The sequence below is a fragment of the Neofelis nebulosa genome, chromosome 2 (genome assembly GCF_028018385.1).
Source record: "Neofelis nebulosa isolate mNeoNeb1 chromosome 2, mNeoNeb1.pri, whole genome shotgun sequence".
Taxonomy (NCBI): domain Eukaryota; kingdom Metazoa; phylum Chordata; class Mammalia; order Carnivora; family Felidae; genus Neofelis; species Neofelis nebulosa.
The window spans coordinates 14,141,416-14,150,741 of record NC_080783.1 but is presented as its reverse complement, the minus strand read 5'-3'; the positions used below and the strand labels follow the sequence as shown (position 1 = coordinate 14,150,741).

General features: G+C 42.8%; 1 non-coding gene across 1 annotated transcript; it reads right to left on the bottom strand.

Annotated features, from left to right (window-relative positions):
• Positions 1-296: 296 nt before the first annotated feature.
• Positions 297-369, bottom strand: TRNAF-GAA (transfer RNA phenylalanine (anticodon GAA)). The gene has a single exon. It is a non-coding gene; the product is annotated as a tRNA-Phe (tRNA).
• Between the last annotated feature and the right edge of the window lie 8,957 nt (positions 370-9,326).

Below are 9,326 nucleotides of genomic sequence, written 5' to 3'. Positions count from 1 at the left end.
TTTAACAAGTAGTCATGGGGAATTTTAGTGGCCGTTTTAAATAAGTGAATACATAGAGCTTAGAAGAAAGCTGGACATAGAGTAAGTACCTTAGACACATCAGCTATTATTATTACAGTCAGGAAGTACAATGTTGCTTGTGGGTTTACATAAAAGGGCCCCCCAAGACATTGGACATCACCCCTCCCTGAAAAGCCAATGATCCACCCAAGGCATGAGAACCTAATATTCCCCTTACAGCTTATATGTTGGTTAAGACCGCCAGAAAGCAGACTTAGCATAAACATCAAAAACACTGCTGAAACCCGGGATTGAACCAGGGACCTTTAGATCTTCAGTCTAACGCTCTCCCAGCTGAGCTATTTCAGCTCGTTTGGACAGCTTTCCCCGTGTAACTATAATGGAAGAATATTTGGTTTTGCAGCAGTAAAAAAAAAAAATCAATATTCAGGTTCAGCTGGAGGTAGACATTTAACAAATGTCACAGAAGGTGATGAGGCAAGATCCCTGTCTCTAAGCCGAAGTAATAAATAATTTCACTTTTCTCAGCTGTGTTTCTAACTGTTCTGCAATCGGTTTTTCCCATTAAAAATATATCTTGGGCTTTTCTCATGTCAAAAAAAAAATGTCCTTAGTTGGCATTTCCATCTTAATTTCCATGTTAATTTCTAGGAAAATAGCAGGATGGTCCACTTTAATATTTAATGAAATATCAACCTCCATAAAAGCCATGTTCACATAGACCCATAAACATAGCCAGGGTTAGAAACCAGCTGAAGACTACCGTTCCGAGGAGACTGCAAAGGGGAAACGGCAGACACACACACAAAAGGGAACAGGACAGATGAAGGAAACCGAAAAGCCGTGGTAGCAGAATAGTCAGCTTCCAAAGATGCCCATGTCCTGATCCCCAGAAAACATAGTGCGTTAGGGTCCCTGGCAAAGGGGCATGAAGGTGGCCTTGGAATGGAGGCTGCTCTCTAAGGTGAGGAGAATATCCTGGATTATCCAGGTGGGTCCAAGGTAACCACAACCGTCCTTGTCAGTGAAGGGAACAGGTGGACAGACCCAGAGAGACACCAGTGTAAGAGGGACCAGCCTGGCATTGCTGGATTGGAAGATAGTCAAGGCCACAAGGAACGGGGCAGCCCCTGGCAGCTGGAAACAGCAAGCAAACCGATTTTCCCCGCAGCCCCCGCAAAGGAGGAAGGGAGCCCCACCGACACCTTGCTTTCAGCCCAGTGACATGAATTCTGGTCATCTCCCCTCCAGAACTGTAAGATAAGAAATTCACGTTGCGTTCAGCTGCTAAGTCGGTGGTACTTTGTTACAGCCGCGATAGGAAACCAATATACGTGCATAAAAAATATATTTATTTGTACCCAAGGAAGGAACACATTTGAGACCCCTCTCCCCACCACCACACCAAGGCTGGGAATCGGATCTGGCTGAAGAAGATGTGGCTGTTCCCGCTGATGGTGGGCAAGTTCACTGGGGTATCGTAGGTCGGGGCTTGTCTGCAGGCAGCGAGTGGGGGCTGGTGAGCAAGAGGCTGCCGCTGGGGTGCCCACAGAACTCTCTGGAGAGTAAGCACCAGTCTTCTGCAAGCCCCTGACAGCTGTGCCTTTCCTATTTTTTTTTTTTCTTCAAGTTTTTATTTAAATTCCAGTTAGTTAACATCCAGGGTACTATTAGTTTCCAGTGTAGAACTTTAGGGACCATACTCGGTGCTCCTCACAACAAGTGCCCTCCTTAACTCTCATCACCCATCTAGCCCCTCCCCCCACCCAACTCCCCTCCAATAACCATCAGTTTGTTCTTTTTAGCTAAGGGTCTGCGGGGCACCAGGGTGGCTCCGTCGGTTAAGCCTCCGACTTCAGTTCAGGTCATGATCTCACAGCTCGTGGGTTCAAGCCCTGCATCAGACTCTGTGCTGACAGCTTGGAGCCTGGAGCCTGCTTTGGATTCCATGTCTCCCTCTCTCTCTGCCCCTCCCCTGCTTACACTGTCTCTGTCTCTCTCTCAGAAATAAATAAAAACATTTAAAAAAATTTTTTCATAATAACCTCAAATGCAGGAATTATTAATATCACTATTCTACGAATGAAGAGGCTGACACACCAAATTATTAAATAACTTGCCCCAGTTCACACAGCTAGTAAGTGGCAGAAGAGTCATTATCACTTTATAAGCATAGAAGAAAGAAACTATATTTATATATACACACACTAAATCCCAGAATTTTAGAACATATAATTTTAGAAATGCTAATATTTTAAATCATTTATTTTATACCTTAAGTGAATTCTATAGTTTTAAGGTAAGCTATCTTTGATGAATTAAAGCCTCAGCTTCTTCCATCCTAAATAATTTAAAAACCTATAAACTCATTAACTATGGAAGGTAGGGTTGTAGCTAATTTCCAGTATTGGTTTAAAAGCAGATGCTATGTCGGGTGCCTGGGTGGCTCAGTCGGTTAAGTGTCAGACTCTTGATCTCAGCTCAGGTCATGATTTCATAGTTGTGAGATCGAGCCCCATTTCTAGCTGGGCATGGAGCCTACTCAGGATTCTCTCTTTCCTTCCCCCTGCCAGTCCCCCACTCTCTTTCTCTTTCTTGGAAAAAAAAAAGATTCTAGGTGATTTGAAATAGGAGACTGAGTCTAACATTTTTCGTGGTCACACAAGTTTCTACATATCTTACATATTTAGGTAGAATTAGTGTAGTAAGAATTTGGTGACTCATTTCCCTGGACCTCCATTTCCTCCTCTGTAAAATGGAGCTAGCACCTGTCATGGGCTGAATTGTCCCCGCCCCCCAAATTCAGATGTTGAAATCTCTACTCCCACTCCTTAAGCATGTTACAGATAACAGCTAAAGAGGTGATTAAGTTAAGTGACGTTAAATGTTAGGGTGGGACCCCAATCCATGCTGAGTAGTGTCCTTATAAGTGGAAAAGACACCAGGGTGCTCTTGCAAGAAGGACATGAGGACGAAGTGACAAGAGGTAGCCACTGGCAAGTCAAGGAGAGAGGCCCTCAGAGGAAGCCAACTGTGTCTGTATCTTGATCTAGGACTTCCAGCTTCCAAAACTGAGAAAATCCATTTCTGCTGCTTAAGGCACCCATTGTGTGCTATGTTGTTATGGGGGTCCCAGTAAACTCATCCAATATCCAATGTGCAGAGTAAATAAGGAGAGGTCCTGTATGTCAAAAGTACTAGATAAACAATAACCAAAGTATGGAAAGAGCCCAATGGCCATCGATGGATGAATGGATAAAGAAGATGTGGTATATACATACAATGAAGTATTACTTGGCAATCGAAAGAATGAAATCTTGCCATTTGCAACTACATGAATGGAACTGGAGGGTATTATGCTAAGCAAAATGAGTCAGTCAGAGAAAGACAAATATCATGTGACTTCACTCATACGAGGACTTTAAGACACAAAACAGATGAACACAAAGGAAAGGAAGCAAAAATAATATAAAAACAGGGAGAGGGACAAAACATAAGAGACTCTTAAATATGGAGAACAAACAGAGGGTTACTGGAGGGTTTGTGGGAGTGGAGATGGGCTAAATGGATAAGGGGCATTAAGGAATCTACTCCTGAAATCATTGTCGCACTATATGCTAACTAACTTGGATGTAAATTAAAAAAAAAAAAAAGAAAAAAAGTACTAGATAAATATAGTGGTAATGGTATTGGGAGTACTACAAAGACGTGAGACCAAAGGCAAAATTCTCTTTTTTTTTCAGATTTTGTTTTTCATTTCAAGGATTGACTCTTTGTTAATCCCTTTGTTTTGCCCAGTAAATTTTTATAGAAAAAAAAGAAGCATACTTCTATTCCAGATATAAATCTCCTGTTTAATATTGCAGGTGCTTTGAGGTTATAAAACATTTTCCAAAGAACCACAATCTATTGTCTGAAACTAGGGGTCTGATAACCGGATAATCATTGTAGTTACAATTTCTTTCTATAACAGTTTGGTAGGAAAGTCTATTTTTTAATAATAGAACATTGCTTTGGCTCCTAGGCATAAGATCGTTTCTAAATGTTTCTTTGGAATATGAAACGAAAGCATTCTATGTCAGGATACCTTCAAGCTGTAGATACCAAACATCAGAATTCAAGAGGCCTAACCCTTTGAATAAAGGCTAAAGTGGCAAACATTTTTTAGCAAATCTCTGAATGGTGTGGAGAAACACCTTTTACCAAAATGAACCAAACAAATAAAACAGGTCAGAATTATAGGCTAAGGGTCTTTAAAGTTTATTTATTTATTTTGAGAGAGACAGAGACAGTGTAAGTGGCAGGGAGCAGGGGGAGCAGAGAGTGCGGGGGAGAGAATCCCAAGCAGGGATTCACTCACAAACCGCGAGATCATGACCTGACCGAAGTGGGACGTTTAACCGACTGAGCCACCCAGGCGCCCGTAGAAATTATCTTTTAGAAGCTGTGTTTACTGTCATGGGTTTCTTTATTCGTTGTGGATTTGCCATACTAAATGCAGGTTTGGGGCACCTGGGTGGCTCAGTCGGTTAAGTGTCCGACTCCAGCTCAGGTCATGATCTCCTGGTTCGTGAGTTTGAGACCTGCCTCAGGCTCTCTTCTGTCAGTGTGGAACCTCCTTCAGATCCTTTGTCCCCCTCTCTGTCTGCCCCTCCCCAGCTTGTGCTCTCTCTCTCAAAAATAAATAAACATTTAAAAATGCAGGCTTGGTTGTGGTGAACATGACCTAGTTATGGCCTTGATGTCATGTCCTTCCTACAGTGGAACAAAACGTCCCTTGGCTTCCGACTAAATTCTTCCCTCCAATTGGCCATATTGGAACCTTATGGTTAAACATCTCTGGGCTTCAGTTTCCTTAGTTCTGAACCAGACAAAACATTCTCTGGTCAGGTCTGACTTCGAGGATTCCGTGGGGCATTGGCCATGGAGTGGGACAGAAGAGACCAGGGGGCCGAGGGGTGGTTATGACCTTCAGGAAGCAACCATCAGGACTCAGGATGGTTCCCCCACACCTGAAAGACTTGGTTAGCTTCTACCAAAAGCCTTTATCCCTCCACTCCCACACACACTGTTCTTCTGGTATGTTCTTCGGCGGCTGCTGCTGATTCACCATTGGCAGGCTGTGTATTTTAAGCTAACTTCTCATTAGAGGTGCTATATTTACACCATTGCATGCATAGTTGATGGGGCTAGAAGTTCTTTTGTGGCACAAAACAGACCATCTCTCGTGCTCCGAATCTCATTAGGTTGAGCCTCTTACAGGCTCCATAGGACCCTGGTTTCTAAAACATCAAGTGTTAAGGAATTCCAAAAAAGGTAACTAGAATCTATGGTTTAAATACCAATATAAATTAAAAATGGCTTCCACCTAAGGAGTTTTAATTGGTCACGATACTGTTTTAAAATTTATAGAAATTTAAAAACAAAATAGCAAGGAACTTCATCTGATTAAAAGAGAATGCTATCCATCACAATTCTACCATGTTTTTTTTTTTTTAATTTTTTTTTTCAACGTTTTTTATTTATTTTTGGGACAGAGAGAGACAGAGCATGAACGGGGGAGGGACAGAGAGAGAGGGAGACACAGAATCGGAAGCAGGCTCCAGGCTCCGAGCCATCGGCCCAGAGCCCGACGCGGGGCTCGAACTCACGGACCGCGAGATCGTGACCTGGCTGAAGTCGGACGCTTAACCGACTGCGCCACCCAGGCGCCCCAACAATTCTACCATGTTAAATGCTGCAGCGATTGGTTTAGAACAGCTGTGAAGTGCCTTGAGAATGATCTAGTGCACTGGGGTCCCTCTTCCCTCGATGTAGACTTTCTTCCCTAAATTTTGTGAGTTTTTCAGTGACCCCTAACTTATGCAATCAAAGCGAGCTGATCACAGAAGCCAGGTTACGTCATGAGCCTCCCCCGAAATATATCCATCCACCTCCCACTGTTTGTTCTGCTAAGTTCCAGAACCTTCGATTTGGCCCTTGGTTAACTGTCAGGTGACCTTTGCCACCTAGAAAACAATATTTGGGGAAATGACCTCCCCTGACTCGAATTCCTCACCCTCCACAGAGTGGATCTGGTTATGAAAATTAATCCTTGGGAAACCAAGGGAGGGACAAAACTGTGAGTAATAGTTGATAAGGTCTGAACACGAGGTTTCTATGTCTCAGGCCCCTCCCTAGCTAGCAAAATCCTCATTTTCCAAAATAGGTCCCCAGACAGTTTCCGAAGTGCTTCTTGCCTTTCCTTAGCATCTGAAATAAGAAACTGCCTCCCCCTTTTTTCTTAATCCTGCCACCCATGAAAGTGTACAACTACGTGCAGCCTTTGAAGAGTACCTCACAAGACAGACATGTGATCACCCTTCAAGGACGCATTGAGAATCGCTACTTTCTATCCTGTGATTCGATCTGATTTTCTTCTCCCACATTCTTCTCTTCAATAGAATTCTCCTATTTTCTGAGGAGAACCTCTTTTACTCTCATTTAAAGACACACTCAAAGCCAGCAATCATATGCAAGACTTTCCTGTGCTACAGGAGACACCATCTCCCGTGGAAAAGACACTTGTGCTCAGCCCCTGAGAGACTCCTAGAACAAGTTGTGGTTTCAACAGCCCAAAGGCCTCACGTTTAATACAAGAGAAATACTGCGTGGCTGGTGACCAGGGATGTCCCCCATGGTCCTTGCTCCCTCATGGTCCTTGCTCCTTCTCTAAGGGACTTACGGAGGCCTGTCCTTTGTACCTTCTCTCACCTGCCCACTTTGAGCTTTCTGCTGTGGAACCCAACATCTCTCTCTCCAATCTTCACCCCCACCCAGATGAAAAGTATCTATTAAGGCTAAGACCTTACATGATGGTGATAAATTCTCCAAATTATTTAGTAGTGCAATACCTCAGTAAGTTGCCTCAAAGCAACAGGCCTTAGCTAAGAGAAATGTTGGTGATAGTGGAAAATTCAAGTTCACATCAAGCTTTCAGGACTGAGACTCTAGTCTCATGCACAAACCTTCACTTACTTGAAAATTTTAATCAGTTTACCATCATGCTCCGGGCTTTCTGGCATCTCCACCATAACCTCGGAAGCCTGTGTCACCGTTTCTTGGGGTTCCTATAATGTGCAGCCAGAGAATTTTGAGTGGCTTCAAGGTATTCTAGGATATAGAAAAAAAATGACTCAAGGTCATTTACTGTGATTTAATTTTGATAATTCAAGCACCAGAACACCAGAACAAAGCAATTCTTGTAAGTGCTCTGCGATCTCCTTCTTATATAGAGATCTAGAAACTGAAAGATCAATGACTCTTGTCAGGATGGAACAAAAAGTCAATATTAAAGCAGAGAAGTATAGCCATATTCTGCAAGTCTTGACCTATTAATCAACTAGGACACAGCCCTGCTGTCTAAAAGAGGCAGGAGAAAAGAAATGCAATTTGGGGGCATTATAGGCTTAGAGGAGAATAAGCATGTAGTAAGGCTAGGGAAGCTAGAAATTCAATACTTGTTCACCATTGAATATTTAACATTTAAATATCATAGCAAGTCCCACCTAACGTGCAATCTGAGATTATTTGCTTCCGAAGTATTTATCTGATTAGAAGAAGTTTAATGCCTTTCTCAGTTTCATGTGAATGATGGGTGGCCCAAATCCCAAGACGGTAATTATATATAATTTACCATGAAATAGTTAACGCTTGCAGGTTATTGAAAAGAGAAGAATTAAAAGGCAACTCGGAAATTTGAAAATTCTACCCATCAAAAAAAAGAGCTTTACTTTGACTTCTTCGGAAATTCTAGATGATGATTCACTTCGCTATTCACGTCACAATTGAGGTCACCCATTTAAAGCCAAGCCGGTCAGCTGCCTTTAGAAATGGATAAAATAACTATCAGCTGGTTGTAGCCTGGGTGTCTCTCACGAAGTTGTAGCCAACGGTGGGGTTGGGGTAGACACAGCTCAAATTGGATGACCCTGTGAGTGATCAACTGACGTAGGAAGTGGTTCACCCACTTACAGAAATATCTTTCTCTGTCAAATGTGTACTCATCAGAAAGGTCAGCTTTTGCTTGGATCATTCCACTGTTGCCCACAGCTGCAGCAAACAGATTGGGGTATTTATTCTCCACCGCACTGCAGGGAACCCTGCCTGAGAACCACCAAAAGAGACCCATGTATTGTTGGCAAGTGCCATTTTCTCTGCCATGATGTTTTGGAAGTTGGCAGGGCTTGGCTGCTGCGGAGATAGTGGAGGCTGTAAGTACCTAGGTCTCTGTAATTAAAACGCAATCACACTTCCTTATGACAACCGTTAGGGCAAAATAACATGGCACTTAAACCTGCTTGACCAGGAGGCCAAAATGCAAATGTTGAAAGCACATTGAGATTTTTACCCCCATTCCACTTGAAACACTTGAATGAGAATGGGCAGAAGGACATTCTGGTGAATAGTTACACACAAAGGCAGGCAGCAGGAGGAGGAGTTTCTATTTCTCAAGTCTCATTTGCATTTGTCCTTCCCGACCTGGGCACCTGATGGGAGCTCCAGACTCCCCTCCGTCGCAAGATGGCCTTCCCTCAGGCACTGGGCGCACCTCGCAATAAGCTATCGGCGGGACTCCAAACGTAGCCCTTAGTGGAAAGAGATAAGCTGGCATTGCTTCGCTACTTTTCTGAGACTTTAGAGGATCCATGGTTAATCAAGTGGAGGATATTTTCTAGTCTTTTTGGGTTGCCTGCTGCATCCAGAGAGAGCCAATATGGGCTTGAATTTCCTAAGTTATAAGAGAGCAAGTAACACTTTACCGTTCTGTTGTTTTTCAGTAGGGTTTTCGGTAAGGCTAAGGAAGTCCATTGTGTGTGTTAAGGTTGTTTTTAATCTTCAACACCAAAGAACAACAACAACAACAAATTACCCCCTATCTCCTTGCTGGAGATACTAATTTCAAGTAGAATAATGCCCCACGTGGCTGAGTGTAAACATCAAACAGGGGCTAAAGACATTTAAAAAAAACACTTCACATAGGAGAAATACACATGGCCAATGAACACATGAAAAAGAAATTTAGTCTTACCAATCAGAAAAGTGCAAACTTGGTAATGATTTATTTTTTTCACCTATCAAACTGTCAAACACCTGTGTCGATGATAATACTAAATGTTACCAAAAGCTAGATAAAGCAGGCACTCCAGTGACTACTGGACAGAATAAAGTAGGAGAACATTTCTGGGGAACACTCTGGGACCTATATCAGGATCTTCTGAAGGCAAAGGAATTTTGACCCAATATTTCACTACTAGAAACCTGTG